General features: G+C 36.7%; 1 protein-coding gene across 15 annotated transcripts in view; it reads left to right on the forward strand.

Moving 5' to 3' along the window:
• Positions 1-18,290, forward strand: part of LOC114256789 (GDSL esterase/lipase At1g71691) — a 150,273-nt gene that overhangs the window by 87,912 nt on the left and 44,071 nt on the right. For 6 of the 15 annotated variants that reach the window (XR_014344137.1, XM_082894150.1, XM_082894145.1 and 3 more), the window contains exon 1: positions 15,314-15,715. The exons of 1 other annotated variant lie outside the window; for it this stretch is intronic. The gene's annotated coding sequence lies outside the window, so the exon portion shown is untranslated. Of the gene's footprint in view, positions 1-15,009; positions 15,716-18,290 lie in introns of those variants that run through there. 8 more of the 15 variants (XM_082894146.1, XM_082894158.1, XM_082894149.1 and 5 more) reach the window with 6 other exon arrangements.

The raw sequence follows: 18,290 nt of genomic DNA on the forward strand, positions 1-18,290 counted from the left end.
TCGCTCCAGTGTGCTTCTAGACACACCAACGCCTGAGAGCATGCAATTTACGCTCGAGCCATCCTTTTGTCGCTCAACCGAAAGTATGAAAATGAAGGTGGTCGCTTGAGCGTGGAATGCTTCGCTCGAGTATGGAAGCAAAATTCTGGGTTTTCCAAATTTGCTCCCAAAGTTCAAACCATGGGTTTAACACCTCCAAACACATCCTTTTGGGACAAAATTCTAGAAAACACTTGGAAACTTATAAAACATCATGGTTTAAAAAATCAAATCATGAAATCCAAGCCCTAAAGTATGCCAATTGTGCAAAAACCCAACTTAAACTTTATGAACATTACAAGAACATAACATGCAAGAATTCTCTTGAACTTCATTACTTCAAAACGTAATCAAACTTGGCAAATTTATAGAAAACATGATGATCTCCTATAATTAAGCTCAATCTAGGACACGCATGAGAAAATCTCATGAACACAACTTCAAAACTCCATGATATGGACATGCATGCCTGAATTGATTCTCAAATCTACTCTTTAGGCTATTTCCTGATTTTAGCCTCTAATTTCCATGTACCCATGCATTAAACAACTTTAATTCACAATTAAAAGGGCAGATTCCTACCTTAATTCTTGAATTCCCAAGTGTGGTAGCCTAATCTTCCGAGTCCTCTTCAATTTCCTCTAAATTTTAAGCAATTGCCTAGTTGAGTTCAATTTTCTTCCTACTCTCTCTCTCTCTCTCTCTCTCTCTCTCTCTCACATTTTTGTGCAAGAAGGTGGAAAATGGATGGTGTCAAACATGTATAAGGTGAAAAAAAGAAATGGTCTTGTAAAAACCTGCTTAATGGCAAACATGTAAATAACTTAAGCTAGATTAATTAGCATTATTTATTCTAATTTAATTACTCTAAATCGAACTTCAATTAAACCTACCACAAATTTCTATAATTCCTAATTAGCATATAATATAAGTCAATTTCTGAATTGGTTGCCGATAAGGCTTTCAATTTGCAAATTAAAATCAAAACATGAACAAATCTTTCCATATCAAACAGATAAGAATGCATTTAAAGCAACACACTCACATAATTAATCTAGGATTTCATCTTAATCATTTTCTTAGTATGCTTAATCATGAATTAGCGTTAACCATGAGTCGGGGTTGTCACAATATCTTAAAGTTTCCAACGGTCTATTCAATCTAGGCACAAATTGCATAGAAACAAAAGAATGGGTTGATCCTGAATCAATCAAAACATACGCATACTGTGTAACGCCCTCAAAATAATAACAATAATCCCATCTGATAAGACATGTATTTACATATAAGCTAACCACGTTCTTTCATTCATTAGAGTTCCATTACATAAGTATTACATGCTAACATCAAAACAAAATGCCTTACAGGCTTACAGCTTTCCAAGTTAACACTTGGTTACAACAAAAGAGTACTAACTCGTTTACACATTAAGCCCTTGGCTTGAAGTTACATGTAATACATCAAAAGTTAAGCAACAAAAGTATGCCCGCCACTAGCCTCCCAGCTATGTCCTTGGGGGTGGCATGCTTCCTGCACCTGAAAATGATATTCCCATATAGGGTGAGCCACAGCCCAGTAGAAATACACTAAACCAACCATGAACAATGCCTAAAACATTAGCAATTGATAGATGGCCAACACTGATACAATCACATAAATCATATATTTATGTCAAACGACTTACAAGTCCCAATTACTTTTCATTTCCCCTTTTTCAACAGATAGGCATATAAGCACTACCCACATGCTCAACAGATATGTATAACAACAATATCCACATTCTCAGATAAGCAAATAAGCTATATCCACATTCTACAACAGATATGTATAACAACAATATCCACAGATAAGCATAAAAGCTATATCCACACATCACAAAGGTAAGCATATAAGCTCTATCTTCACTTCTAGACAAGCATATGAGCTGTATCTACGGAGTTCATCCCCTATCTTCTCCCATCACTATCCGGTTTAGAGGTACATCCCCTATCTTCCCCTAAACCGCGGAGTACATCCCCTATCTCCTCCTCTACACATAACGTATATAAACACATTGGTTCTATATACAATCACCCAATACATACAATTAATGTATTCTATCAACCGTCAAGTTCCATGACACATTTCATTGATTAGTTTCAGTTTGCCTAATCATCATGCATTGTCTACAACAATCACGACTATTCTCCACCAATAGCCCAAAGCAGTTATTTCTAAACAGAAAATAAATGCACAATGGATATTCAATCAACATTTCATTTCCTCGCTCTTCTCAATTAATTATCCCAATTAATTAAACAATGTAATTAGGTCAATTCCCATAATTAACATTTCAACCCTTAGGTTCCATTTTCATCAATGATTCAACAATCATTCCATTTTTCTATGCCAAACATGCATCTAGGTTTATTATGAATAACACCTCAACCTTTGTAAAATTACACAAAAGCCCCAAACTTTCACAAAATTACCAAACCAAGCCCAACATCTCAAATACCAAAATTTAAAGACAAAACCCATAGAGAGGAGTAGGATATCCCTACCTCGAAGTTTAAGCCACAGAGGAGATGAAAACTCGAAGATCAACGTGCTCCAAATCCAAACTTTTTCAGATTAAATCGAAGCTCTCAACACCCTCTATCTTTTTAACAAAGGCCCTAGGCTAGATTCACACTCTAGGGGGATCAAATCTTAGAGAGAGTGCAAGTGTAGAGAGAGAGAGGCTCGGATTTAGGTTTTGCTCAAAGAAAAGAAGTGAAAAAGTGATGTTTTAGACGCTACTGTCCGCTGATATAAAACACTCTCGCTCGAGCGAAGCCTTCGTCGCTCGAGCGACCAGACACAGAAACTCTCGCTCGAGCCAAGAAGCTCTCGATCGAGCGAAGAAAAACCCAGACCGCTCGAGCGAAGGAAGCTCGCTCGAGCCAAGAAAGACAGCTCTCAGGTCCAAAACCAGGTGCAACCGCTCGCTCGAGCGAGCCACTCTGGCTCGACCCACCATACTCGAACCCACTCTCGCTCGAGCGACCAACTCCTCGCTCGAGCGAAGGTCCAAAATTCTGGGCAGCAACACTTGGCTCCCGAACACAACCAACCTGTAACAAACCTGCCTAACACATCCTATAACTCAAATATGAAGAAAAGGAATGTAAACACGATTATAACCAACTACCAACATCCACGGATACATGTCCGGATCACTGTACAACAAGGGTAAACCCGGGATCGCTATATACTGTCCACAAATAGAGAGTGTAACTGAGACTACAACTTCTGCATTTTGAGTGCCCCCCGATACAAGAGCAAAAACCCTTCTGTCTTTGATTATCCCTTGTAGCAGTCGGAATTGCGGACATTCCCTTGCTATGTGTCCTGTCTTCCTACACTAGAAAGAAGTCCTAGTAGTCTAGTAACACATAACCCCCGTGCTTTCTTCCACAATCTGGACAAACAGGTACTGAATTACCACTCTAACTTGAACTGCCTAAATTTCACAACCTTGCTTTCTTAGTTGTTGTTGAGGATGTCCCTTTGTTCACATTCCAATTCTATCTTTTGGCTTTCCACTCAAAATTTCTGTCACGGGTAGCCAGATTTGTCTCTTCTATGAGAGCTCTGTCTAAAATATCAACATATTTTGGTAGTTTCAACACATTAATTATGGCAAGAATTACATCACAAAGACCTCCTTCAAATTTTTTGGCCTTTTATAGTCTGTGTTGACCATGTGCAGTGCAAACCGTGCTAGTTCAGCAAGCTGGGCCTCATACACTGCCACTGATTTATTTCCTTGTTTCAATTGTTCAAACTCTATTACTTTCCTATCTCAAACACACTGCGAGAAGTACTTCGCGTAGAAAATCTCTAAGAATTGAACCCAGCTAATTCCCCTGTTGGTATCTCGCACTAACATCCACCACCTTCTTGCTTCATCTTCAATAGTAAAGGTGGTTAGCAATACCTTTTGTGTCTCTGTGCATGGAAACACTTCAAATAGTTTCTTGATTCCTAATACCCAAGCCTTAGCCTTTAGCGGATCAATTCTCTCATAGGACAAGGGCGACTTTATCTTTTTGAATTCTTTAGTGAGAGCAATGGTTCGGTCATCTGTTTGATGATCTTGTTTCGGTGGTACAAGCATCGGAGATGGGGGTGGTGGTTACTGTTGCTGCCATTGCTCTTTTTGTCTCAGGCTCTCAGCCATATCATACATCATTCTTTCCATCCGATCAGGACGATTAGAGGTAGACTCCTCCAATTCATTCCCTCTTGTTCTCACCATTATCTATATAAAACCTATATTATAACAAATACATTGTATGCACACTTTCACATATACACATTTTCAAAAGTTATCTCATACTGACATTCAAATGCAATGAATGCAATTCTTAAGCCTTTTCAAGACACCTTATTGTTCAATGGACTAATGAGTGACGTATAACTCGTGCTCTAGTGTCTGCTTTTCCTTTTCCCTTTAAGGTCACCAATTTTGTGGGGCTCAAAGGTGGTCTTTCAATCCCCTCTAGAGAAAAAGATGCTGGCATTGGATAGGAGAGGGACAGGCTAGTTGCTGCTGCATTTCAAAAGAAAGAAGTGCAAGGGCAATGCTAGCATAAAGGATGTGAAACACAAAGGGAATCATAAAGAGCTCAAGAGGATTACTAGCAGTTTTAGTGGTGGTAGCTGGAGAACTGTAAAGAGTGTGATGTTCAGCAGTTCTACTTTTCCTTACAGCCACTTTTTGTACTACCTCAGCAGTAGTAGCCTCCTCGCTTGAGATTCTCTATTGCCTCTTTTTCTCTTACCTCTAGAACACAATGAGCTCCTTGGCCTGTTCCTTTTCTACTGCCTTGGCTACTCCTTCATGCGTAAAATCCATAATAAGTTCGACAATAGGTGAGATGGGCTTCTTCCTCCTTTGTAGGAGACTCTTCTTTCTCTTCTTCATCTTCCTCTAAAGGAACCCCAGGTAACACTTCTATAGGATCAAGCTTGAGAGCGGCCTTTCTTTTCTTTAATTCCTGCTGTTTTCCTTTCAGAGTGACAGGGGCCTGTGCTCGCTGATGTAAGACCTTTTGCAAAGCCCCTATAGCAGTAAAATGAGCAATAAGGTTAAGAAAAGTGTAAAAGAAGGTAAGAAAGTCAAAAAAAGAGGTAAAGCATGTACCTTTCTTGGTGGCAACCCTAGTAATTCTGAGTGAAATAGCTGAAACAGTAGGGGTGGAAGCAATGGGTACGCCAACCCCCTTAGTTTTGGCTTGCCCACCATGGATTGGCATACCCAGCCCTTTTAGTAAGTCTAGGGTGGGAGTGGTAAGCTACACCTCCATGTTCGCTGTTCACCAGTCTTGAAATCTTTGCATGACCCCACCATGGCTAGTGAAGGACACGAATTCGAAGCTAGAAAAGTCCTTTACAAACTTGACCATTGCTTCATTTAGCCTGGTTTTTGGCACCTTCAAAAATCTGGCATCAAGTTCAGAATTAGAAAGGCTGCTGAGAGGGACTGGGATCCCCTGGGTAAGCCCAAACTGCCTTGCAAGTTAGGCAGGGCAATAAGCCTCAGCGATGCACTTATAGGCCCTAGGGTTTATAGTGACAATGAAGAGCTCCTTAGGAATTAAGATAGAGGTTCACATTTCCTTATGAATAGGCCTGGAATACGTCACATCAACCAAAAAGGCCCTTAACCATGTCGGCCTCACGTCAGCTTCGAAGGGGCAAAAAAATGAAGGTCAAATAAAGGCTGGCAAGTTATGAGAGTAAGAAAAGTAAAAAGCAAAACTAGAAAGATACAAAGAGAATCTGGCATAATTCTCTCTGTAGGTGGCGGGCTCTTACACCAAAAAGTTTAAGTAGCGAGAATGGAAGTCACTAAAGTAAGCAGAACCCAAATAGGGCCTCCTTGATTGGGTTCTAGAGACCTTTCACAAAACTGGGAACAAACCCTATATACATGGCCTAGAACATAGGAAGCCAAGGCTATACTCTTCTTTGAAGCCAGAGCCTTGACAAGATGAATAAATTCAGACATTATTTTTAGGATGAAGTATCAAAAAGAAATTTACAAAGCCAATAAAGAATAAAAAGAAAAGAATTCTCAGTTGGTCACTGGACCTTCCTTATTATTCTCAACTTCTATGAACTCACTGTAAGAAGGATTCAAAGCAAGAGTAGAGAAGGAAACCGCAAGGTCTGGGTAATCAGGACCAAAGGGGTCACCAATGGGTGAGAGTCTTAGAAGATGGCACATATCAAAAATGGTGGGGACCATCATACCACACCGAAATTGAAAGAAATTGAAAGCAGAATTCCAAAAACAAAGAGCAGCTGGGATAAGGAAGGGATCCTTAGGAATTATGAACCTAGAAAGTTGAAGGGAATCAAGGATATAAAGGTCCTCTAAATCTTGTTCTCTAGCCTCGATGATTCAATCATACCATTCCTCACATTCCGTCTTCAATATGGACCAGCAGTGATAAGGTCGAGTGGCCCTCCAACCCCCAGTTGAATTTTCCTTCGTAAAGAAGGTAGTGATCCTCCAAATGTGGGTGCAAAGCGGAAACTACAGCAGGAGCCTCAGTAAAGATAGGGCCAAGGATATACTCACCTTTTGCGTGATAGCGCAGGATGAAGTACCTTCCATCGATTGCACTGTGGCCTTCATTATATTTGGCTATTTCTTTGTTTATCCAACTTCTTAAGGCCATCGAGGGACAAAGATGTTCGATAACTAGTAGGTTTGTAAAGGAAGAGGTAGTCATTGGTGAGAGTAGAAGAAAGGATTGAAGAAGTAATAGGAAGGGTAGGAAGAACAAGAGCTAAAGTAAGCACAGAGGGAAGTAAGAGTGAGAGTAAGAGTTAGAAATTGACAAGTGAATATGTAAGAGCACAAGAATTAGGGCTTTATACCTTCTTGTCTAATTTGCCCATTTAACCTAATGGGTCAAGTAGTTCTAAGCTATTTAAGCTTCATTTGACCCATGTGGAGTTAGGGCCCATATTTTAATTTTAAAGGCCTTGAAAGCACATTTTTGGGCTTTCTACTAAGAAAATTTCCTTCAAAAGAATATTTTACTTCCTTTTGAGGAAGGAAAGTGTGCTTCAAAGTGCTTGACTTGGCTTTAAATGAATGGGTCACTTTGAAGCTAGTATTTGCTAATACGTTAATCAGTTTTTGCATATTAGCAAGTACAAACCATGAAATTTGAAAAGATAAACCCATATTTTAATTTCAGAGGTTTTGAAAGCACATTTTGGGGCTTTCTACCAAGAAATTTTTTTTCAAAGGAAATATTTTACTACCTTTTGAGGAAGGAAAGTGTGCTTCGAAGTGCTAGACTTGGCTTCAAAATCAATGGGTTACTTTGAAGCCAGTATTTGCTAATATGTTAATCAGTTTTGAGATCAAAGGCTTGCATATTAGCGAATACAAACCATGAAATTGGAAAAAATGAACCCATATTTTAATTTCAGAGGTTTTGAAAGCACATTTTTGGACTTTCTACAAAGAAAATTTCCTTCGAAGGAATATTTTACTACCTTTTAAGGAAAGAAAGTGTGCTTCGAAGTGTTTGACTTGGCTTCAAAATGAATGAGTTACTTTGAAGCCAGTATTTGCTAATATGTTAATGAGTTTTAAGATCAAAGGCTTGCATATTAGAAAATACAAACCATGAAATTGGAAAAGATAAACCCATTTTTTAATTTCAAAGGTTTTGAAAACACATTTTTGGATTTTCTAAAAAGGAAATTTCCTTCGAGGGAATATTTTACTACCTTTTGGGGAAGGGGATTGTGCTTCAAAACACTTGACTATGCTTTAGGATAAATGGGTTACTTCAAAACTAGTAATTGCTATATAAGAACGAGTTTGAGGTCATACATATTAACAAATACAAACCATGTAATTGGAAGCAAGAAACCCATAATTTATTGAATAAATAAATGATTACATTGAGGGGCCTATTTGGTTACATTTGCAATTTCGTAAAAATAAGGAATGGAAAAGGTTATGAGGTCATGGAACTTAGTCCAGCAAAACTCAATGAATACATGTTCTCTCTCTAACCTTTCCTCTATCCTATCTAATTGGGGCTTCTCTAGCTGGTGTTCCCTTATTTGGTGAAAAAGCTGCTGGGCCTTCATCTCAAATTATGTTTGCTTCAGTGCCTGCTCCACCTCATCCATCCTATCCATCCCATCCATATCAGCATCCTCTCTGTATGCTAAATCATGGTTCTTGAAGTCTTCATATTGTTCAAAGAGATTCTCTGCTTCGTATTGGGTTTGAATACGAGTGGTAAAGATTTCTTCCAACGATTCACCAATGGCCAATGCATTTTTATAGCAATTAAGAAGAAGAGGGAGTTGGTCCAGGAAGGTATGAAGTTATATTTGGGCCACTAGATTGAGGGTATGGCTTCGAGAGACTATATTACTATGAGGGGTGTCATCTCAAAGCACTTCAAAGGATAGGTGGGAGAAGGCAGTAAGCAGAGTTCGGGCTTTGTACTGCTGGTAGGCAGTGGGAAAAGCTGGGGCTTGATAGGGGGCAAAATGCCGATCCTCAAAGAGGGTGAGCTTCAATTCCTCAATCCGGTTAGGATTATAAGGAATGAGAGGTGCAATTGGGTCCACTCCAAAGGAAGGAGGAAATTGGGGCTCATTCACACACTCTAACCAGTCAAAAGAGCCGAGTTTTGCCTTCTTGGCCAAGTGTGAGGGTCTCAGTCCTAGAGCTTCGATTAAGTGGGGAGTCTTCCGCACTATTTTTCTTGGCAAGGTGGAGGTATACCTTGGCGATAGTAAATTGTCTTCAAGGCAGCGAAGACAGTCAAATGGTACATAGGACTATAACACTAAGCTACGAGAAGAAGGAAGAACCAAAGTAGGGTCATCAAATTCAACAAATCTATGGTGAATTCGCTTGTTTGAGGTTGGGTTGGTTTCGGCCAGGCATTCCAACCAGTAGTTTTGGTAGAGGAGGAGGCAACCTCATCCCAAGCAGAGACCTTTGGGACAGATGAAGAGCCTTCAAAGTCTATATGAGCAACTTTTTGTTCTAAAGGTGTATATTCTGCAAAAACCTCCATACCTTGTATAAATGGAGAATGATAGGTATGGCTAATAAATGCATAAGAGTTCTTTCGAGATCGACCATCATTGTGCAAAACCTCTTCACATGCTTGATCACTGAATGAACATGTTTGATTAGCAATCAAGGATGAATCAGTCTCTTCGTTTGCATAGATAGTGGAAGTAAGGTTCAAGCACAAGGGGAAGTTTAGTGTTTTAAACATTGCTTGAAGGCGATTATACTTCCAGAACAATTAATTACCATGCACACCCTAGAACGTAGGTAGTAGGGCATCAATCCACTAATATTACCAAGTATTGGTTATATTAGTGTGGGGGGTAATGTTGGCCATATATTTTGTATCAATGAGTCACAGCTTGACACGTGGTCCATCAAGGGTAACTTGAGGAATTAGTAAAGGTCTCCAATCATTAGAGGACATGTGGCAAATCATATCAATGGCAATGGATCTACGAAGTACTAGAACAATCAAAAAGAGCAAGGTGTCGTGGCTAAACATTTCTTGAAGATTTAAATCCAAATTCAAGAGGGAAGCTCAACTGCAAGAAATCGCGTAGTGAAGGCAAAATGCTTGGAGCCATGTCCCATGATCATGGAAGTTACTTCGACAATTATCATCTACTTCGACAGTTATCAGGCACTTCGACGGTTACTACCAAGGCCTATAAATAGAGAAGAAAGCTGATAGTAGAGGACCCAGAACCAGATTCAAAAATCAGTTTACTTACTTTATATTTTTCCAATACTTTACTTTCAAGTTCTTTACTTTTCCGTACTGCATTTCAGTTTCTTAGGAGTAATTCTAAGTTAGTCTGTTCATGGCTATAAATTCCTTCGAAGCTGTGGAAATGTGAAGGTACTATTGTAAACATTTGTTTACTTAATGAAATTCGATTCTAACACTGTTCTCTCCTTCTTTTACTTTTGATTAGTACTTCTGAATTTTCTCCTAAAACAAGCCACTAATAAAAGTCCTCTTCATTGGGGCTAAGAGAATTTTGAAGCAATTGTCAGATTAATTGGTTGACATTTATTATTTTTGTAAGAGTTATTGATCGTTGCTAGCACACTGTAATTACATTTCTAGCCATCAAAAGCCAAAAAAGCCAACAGTTTTGTATAAAAAAATAAAATAGACGGTGAGAAAATAAACCATTAATTCAAAATTGTTTCAAATGCGTGGTTTCCGTTATTCGATCGACTTATTTTTTGCAAGAATAATATACTTGACAAATCCTAAAATTTAAACAGTTCGGATTATCGAAATAGGGCCCAAAAGAGAACCTATTGGGCCGAACTGGACTATCCTATCCGAATATGGACTGGAGACAGTCCAATCTCATACTTTAATTCATATTTTTCAAATTTTATGGTGTATATTTAAATTTGACATGGTGTAAATCACAATATAAAGAAATCTAAAACACTCATTTCAAATTTTGCATATTTTTTGAAATTTTTTCTTTTTTGGTCTTCAATTTAAGAACCCTAATAATATATTTTTTTTTAGAAATATAAGGACAATAATAATTTATGTATTAATTTATGTCCTCCAAAACACATGGTGACAAAATTCTATAACTTTTTTAACTCATTTAAAATTTTGAAAACTCTATAACTTTTTTATCTAAGACACTATGTGGCATCCCCTATATTAGCACCTTTTTTTTTTAATTTTTTTTTGGATCACATCACCTCTCTACTTTGCTTGCACATCTTTTCATAAAAATTCAAAAAAATATACTTATTTAGGGGCCATTTGGGAAAATACAAAAAAAAAAAGAAGCCAAAAGCCAACTTTTAACCGATTTTGGGTCACGTCACATTTTACATAAAAAAGCCAAAAAAAACTAAAAAGACAGCTTTTAACCATCTTCTCAAAACACCTCTTAGATCATTCCAAATACCCTTAAATCTTTGTTTTTTTTTAATTTTTAAAATTTGTATTTTTTAAATCATTTCCTCAAGATTTGTAAAACAATATTCATAATGAATAAAAAATTCTATAAAATAAAATAAAATAAAAAAATGATGCCATTTCACTTACCTAAGACAAGTCAGTGAAATTTCAGTTAGTTAGTGAATTTCGAGACCAAGTCTGATTTAGTGAAATTTTGGTTAATCAATGAAATTTTAATGACCAAATCAGTGAAGTCATTGAAATTTCACTGACCTAGCCTAGTTCAATGAAATGTTAGTTGATTAGTGAAATTTTGATGACCAAGTCAATCAAAGTCAATGAAACTTCGATGAGAAAACTTGTTTAAGTAAGTGAAATTTTAAAAGTTCGATAACCAAGTCAGTAAAATTTCACTGACCTTTCACTAACCTAGGTTGGTGAATTTCAATTGGTCAGTGAAATTTCAATGACCAATTTAGTGAAATTTTATGAATATAATTTTTTTTTATTTATACAATTTCATATTACTCATGTATTTTGTTTGAAAGATCTTATCAATAGAATTCTAAAAATATAAATTTTATATTATTAAATTTTAAAGTTTAAAAATCACTTAAACAATATAAAAGATAGGACAAACAAGTTAAACTACTAAAATAATAATACTGAGAGATCTTAACTAAAAATGGAAATTATTTCTTGGACCTCTCCTTCTACCAGGATAAGCTCCCCTTCATAACTCATCTATCTATACCTCTCCACACTCTTTTTATGGGTTTTAATTTGGACCTATACTGATGATCCAAACTGTCTATCTCATAGTCCCCACAATGAAGGTCATCCATGAAAATCGGACAATTATAAATATGGAAACAAATCACATTTTGTTTTGTAAAATAGATATTTAAATTTTATATTATATTTGCCATTCATTTTATGAAACAAAATGTAATTTTTTTTTTTTTGTATTTATAATTTTCTAATAAAGTTAATTTTTTTGCATGGATGACCTTTATTATTGGGCCTACGAGACAGACAGTTCGGATCATTGATACGGGTTCGGATTGAAACCTATACGAAAAAGTACAGAGAGATATAGAGAGATAAGGTATGAAAGAGATCTTATCCCTACCCAAAAAACTATATGGAAGATGTATTACTCCTTTTCTCTTTTTTTTTTTTCCTCTTATATATGTAGATAACATAAATAAATAGATAAAAGTTGTGTGAGAAAACAAAATCATTAATTGTTGAACTTAGGCAAGGTAGGCCCAGCACAAGCACTGACCAATAAACCCTACACAGTGATGGGCAGTATTAGTAGATACCATTACCCTGGCTTGGGTCCAAATAATATTTGTTCGACAGCCAAGAGAAAATAAATCAAAAAAAAGAATCGAAATTTGTCAAGAATCAATAATCAAATGTGAAGATTTTTTCATGACAAATAATATCAATTTAAATATAGGGTTTAAATTCTAGAGTAATGTTACATACCTACACTTCTAATCTATAAATCTATTTACAATGATGTGGTAAGAGGGAGGGGCCTATATTATTAGATGTATAACAAATTAAAAATTGGCATGCATAATATCACATTATTATAGATACACTTGTGAGACTTGTTTGTGGATCTTAAATATTTTCTTAAATTCTAAGTTATTTTGTAGGTTAATACACTTTTAGTGCAGTTAATGGCTGCTGAGCAATGGAAAAGTTTGGTATCCTAGAATTAAGGGTCTAGATTTTACTAAGAATGAGTATGTGTAGTGGAAATTAAACTGATGAAGTGTAGCGTTTACTAGTGAAATGAATTTGAACCATTAATTATTGTTTCTGGACAAATTTTGGGTAGATAATTATGGATTTGTAGTATTGTTGCCAAGCAATTGTCCAGTTAAACCAAAAAAAAAAAAAAAGGCTAGAAAATACATTGAATGATTGAAATTAATTTTATATGTTAGTCAGTGTTTCAATACTCTCTAATGTTTTAAAAATCAGGTTGGTAAGAGAACCAGAAAAGGGATTAGGTGGGGAGATCACTAGTTCAACTGTTGAACCAAATTGGAAACAAACCATAACGCCATAATTATTTTATAAATATATTGAAATTTATTTAATAATAACATAAGAATTAGGATACATTGATTTATTTTTTTAAAAAAAATTAAAGATAAATTTACAATTTCATAAATATATTATTATATATAAAATACATCAATTATATTAATGATTGAAAGAAAATGTAATATAGATATATATTTATCAAATATAAACAAAAGTTGAATATGGTATGGTAGTTATTTGTCATGCTACTTCCATCTGGTTCTATGCTCAATTCTCCCAAGCAACATAGTTTCGCAAATTTGCTTGCCATTTAACAAAATGGGAGCCCAACCGATTTAGTTGAACCGTACCCAGACTGAACTTTTAGTCTGGTCGATGGTTCAACTAGCTTGTCCAGTCCGATTTCAAAATATTGTTACTCACACTAACGTTTTTGATCGGAAAAACATTACTTTTGGCGACTAACTTTTTAGCTACCAAATGATTTAGTACGGTAGTTATATGTTCAACAACCAAAAGTTTAGACCAAATATTTGTTTTTAATCATTTAGTCACTGTAGTTATATGTTCAAACGGCCAAAAGTTTAGTCATCAAATACTTGTTTTGTCGATTAATTCGATTAACGATTTTTTTTAGTCATGAATTACATTCCAGGACCACATGTATTCACTACAACAAAACTAACTATTTACGGCTTCAACTTTATGGCATACATCAAATGCATGTCGTAATTAGTATACTCTACGACAATTTTTTTTTTGGAAGTTGTTAATGGTTCTTCAATAACGACATACATACCATGTAAGTTGTTAATTCATATATTTGTAGCATACAAAAATATACCGTAAAAAATGTATATTTTCGAGACTTAAAAAATATGTCGTAAAATATTTACACTTAAGAAGATACACATTTCATGTTGTAAAATATTGTAACTTTACACGGCATGCATTAACATGTCGTGAAAACTTCTACCAAAAAAAAAAAAATCAATACGATTTTTTTTTATGGCATGCAAAAGCATGCCGTAAAAATGCATATTTTTATAGCATACAAAATATGTTGCAAAATTTTTACATTTAAAGCAACATACATTTCATGTCGTAAAATATTATAACTTTACACGGCATGCATTAACATGTTGTGAAAACTTTTATTAAAAAAAATTTCAATCCAATTATTTATTTATTTATTTTTTAAAAAATAACTAACAATTTCTAACCAAGCTTCTCACCTTAAATTTTCCTAATTAAGGACACCGTAAAAAATAATTTATACATTATTTTATAACTTAGTGTCTTCTTTTAAGAGATAATTGCACCCAGTGAAATTTTAGAAAAAAAATTACATATTCATAAAAAAGTTTATAATTATAATTATTAATATTTATATTGCTTCTCACTAATTTGTAATTATTGTTTTTTAAATTACCTTGATTTGATATTTTCCCTTCTTTCAATAATTTATTTATATTTTACTTTTTAGATGTGCCTAATCTAGATACAGCTAAAAAGTAAAATATTTATAAAAAAATATAATACATATGAAATGTATTAAATTATATATTTTTTTAATTTAGTATTTTTTTAGAAAATTAAAAAAATATTTTTCTTCTAAATATATATAAATTTTTTCAATTTAAAATGTAAAAAAAAATTATTTAAAATATTTAAAAACATACAATAACTAAAACAAAAACAAAAAAATTCAAAAACATTATTTTAAGGCCCGTTCACCACTCTTCCTCTCATTCTATCTATGCATGTTTTTGCCTCAAACCCCCCCTCTCTCTCTCTCTCTCTCTCTCTCTCTCTCTCTCTCTCTCTCTCTCTCTCTCTAATTTTGCTATAATTTTTTTAGACTTATTTGGATATATTTATAATTTTATAAAAAAAAAAACAACTTTAAAGCTTGTCTAAAAAATTACTAAAAAAGTTACACACAAATATGAACTATTTTTTTGTAACATTAATTTTATTTTTTTTAAAAAAAAACTTATTTTTAATTAATAAAGCCGAATTTCTGTGTCATCCCTAAACAGTCCGCCAAAGCCTTCATTGTCCGAATCCCCTCAAGCACAACCGTCCGTGTTCAACTTGATTCGAGCTGTGGGAGGCAAACACCATTTCACAAATTTAGGACTCACAGATTTCAAAAGAATAGATGCTTGAAAGGCTTCAACAATTTGTGAAGTGTAAGTTTGAATAAAAAAACAACTTTGTTGCCGGGCATGATTTTATTTTCAAATTTTTTTAATTTCTATCCTTCCAAAATCTACTACTTACTCAGCAACACAAATATCATCGGTGGATCTCTCTCCATTATCATTTTCATTTTGTATCAACCTAGGGTTTCTTTCTCTCTCTACATACATGGCGATCCTTCCTCCTTTGATCTGACCATCTCTCTCTCTCTCTCTCTCCCTCTCTTCAATCGAGTTCTCCAATTCATTGAGTCAATGGACGCGATCGACGAATTGGCTCAGCTCGCTGATTCGATGCGCCAAGCATCTGCTTTGCTTGCTGACGAAGATGTCAACAAAAACTCATCGTCCTCGCGCCGCCCTTCCACTTTCCTCAATGTCGTTGCTCACGACAATACTGTGAGTTGATTGATTTCAGAATCAATGATATATCGTATCGATGTTGAAATTTGATGCTTTTGTTTATTGATTAGATCTCTGGATCTAGCTGCATTTTTTGTCTTTATTTTGATTTCAATAGGTGCATCTGAGTCAGATGTAGAGAGAATTGTGTATCAATTTTTGGTGAACAAGTAGTTGAGAGAGTGTAGGAGAGGGTTCGAGAAAAGAGTTGGAAAATTCGAAGATCTTCGAAGATCCTTGAAGAACAATTTCGAATTCTCTAGAATATGATGAGAGGCTTAGATTCTTCAATAATCTCAACTTAGGAACACGACAACAAAGGAGATGATGGAGATAAGAGATTGGGTGAAGAAGAAGGCAAAATGGCTAGAGAATAGAATAATGGCAAGGCTCTCCCATTGATCTCCCACTTTCACTCTCAAGGTCGATAATGGAGAAGGGAAATTAGTTCTTTCCCAAGAGTTAAAAATCTCCAAAATCCATCCCTTGTAAAGCTATGGGTGGGTGCTATTTATAGGCACCTCATGATGTAGGATGGAGCCCATGTGCAAGGCACATGGGGGATATTCTCTCTAACCACCTTGTCCGAGGAGGTGACCTCTCCGAGGAGGTGACTTCTCCGAGGATGAGAAAACCCCGAAGAGGAGATCACTCCCTCGGCGAACCCTTCTTCTTAGCCACACCTAACCAATGATCCCCAATCATCCCAAAGGGTCAGGGGTAGTCCCAGAGGATGTCCTGCCGCAAAAATATTGCCGAGTCTCATGGACCCCCCCGGGGTCGTGCCACCTCGACCCGGGTATAGGCTAGTTTAACCGAAGAGTGAATTTATCTCCACTCACCGTCCTCGGGATCGGGTCCTTTGTTCGAACTCCATTATGCCCATGGTTCTGGTGCGTAGATCCCGGAAAGCTCCGAGCCCGCAAGTGTTCTGGGACTCATTAACGGAGCGGCTTCTAGATTGCATCTGAATCCGTTCGAAGCCAAGTGCTTCGGATCTCTAGATTCGTAGGTCCGAATCCTTTCGAGTCCGAGTGCCTCGGATCTCTAGGCTTGTTCAACACCCTTTCGAGTCCGGGCCCGAGTAAGTCTCTAAGTCTCTAAGTTCGTGGATCCGAACCCCTTCGAGGCTTAGAGCGATTCAGCCCGTTTGATGGCGATAAATCTGGGCCCACCGATTCTTGGACTTGCAATAAATTCGGGCCCACTAATCTTGGGCTATTGGGCCTAAATAATTTAGTGGGCTCAAATTAGCCCCTCTTACATTTGCCCCTTGCGTGTATGAGAAATTTTAAATTTCTCAGACATGCATACTGTCATTTCTTCGGCCCTGTTTCGCATCACGTTTCCCAAAAAAAAAAAAAAAACATTTTGTCACGACAGAGCCTATGGATAAAGTTGATGACGCACTTCAATTTACAGAAAAAATTGACAAGCAAAAATTTAATTTTTTTGTACTCTTTTTCTTTTTTTTTTTTTTTTAAGGCTCACACGTGCCTTTGTTGTTTGGCACACACGGATAATGCTCTCTCTTTTTTTTATTTAAGGAAAGTGCCAAAACCCTAATCCTTACAAACTTTGCACAGCCGCCACACTATTTCTGATCCTGCTCTCTTTCTCTACAGAAACCAACCCATCGTTTTTCTTCTCCTTCAAGCAGCTTTCCTTCTCCTTCCTCAAGCAGCTCTACTTCGGGTTTGCTCACTGCCGACTGCTGCAATTCCAGACACGCCGACACCATCCCAACTCTGACTGCCGCAGGTGTCGCGGCCCAGCCACCACCTTGTTCCAACCTTGACGACCAGCACCGACACGAACCTCTCTGCACAGTCACAACTCTGCGACATCCCCAGCAACATCACTGCAACTTTCGGCCTCGGCTGCCCAGCACCGACCACCGTTAGCTCCTCTCTGCCCCGACTTTGCCTTCTGCCCCGGCTGTTCAGCGCCACCCACAGACGCCGCCCACTCAACGCGTCGTGTGTGGTTTGCACCGTAGCTCTAGGCACTGCCGGCAACGCGACCCGAGCTGTCGTTACTGCACACCAACACCGGCACAACTCGCAATTGATTCCCGTGGCCACTGGTTTTCTTTCTCATCTCTGCTTTTGGCTAGCATTTCAAATATATATATATATATATATATGGCTGATGATGTATATATATATAATATTTTATTTTATTATATATATGTTATTTTATTTTATTTTATTTTTTTGCTTCGAATCTGCTGGTGCTTCGTTTTTTTTTTTTTTTTTTTTTTTCTTTTACTTTGCTGCTTGACAAACTTTGGGCAAATATATATATATATATATATATTGATTATCATATATATTTTTCTTTTGTTTAGAGCTCGGATTACCCACATTAGCCTTGGCTTGTGCATAATCAATCGCTGCTTCCGGCTTCAGCTTATCCGCCGTCGACCACGCATGTTCGCCCTCTCAACGCAACGTGTGTGGTCTTGCCCAACCTAGCTCCACATCGCTGCTTCCGGCTTCAGCTTATCCGACGTTGACCACGCACGTTCGCCCTCTCAACGCAACGTGTGTGGTCTTGCCCAAGCCTAGCC

The sequence above is a fragment of the Camellia sinensis genome, chromosome 11 (genome assembly GCF_055761805.1).
Source record: "Camellia sinensis isolate YWXY chromosome 11, ASM5576180v1, whole genome shotgun sequence".
NCBI lineage: Eukaryota > Viridiplantae > Streptophyta > Magnoliopsida > Ericales > Theaceae > Camellia > Camellia sinensis.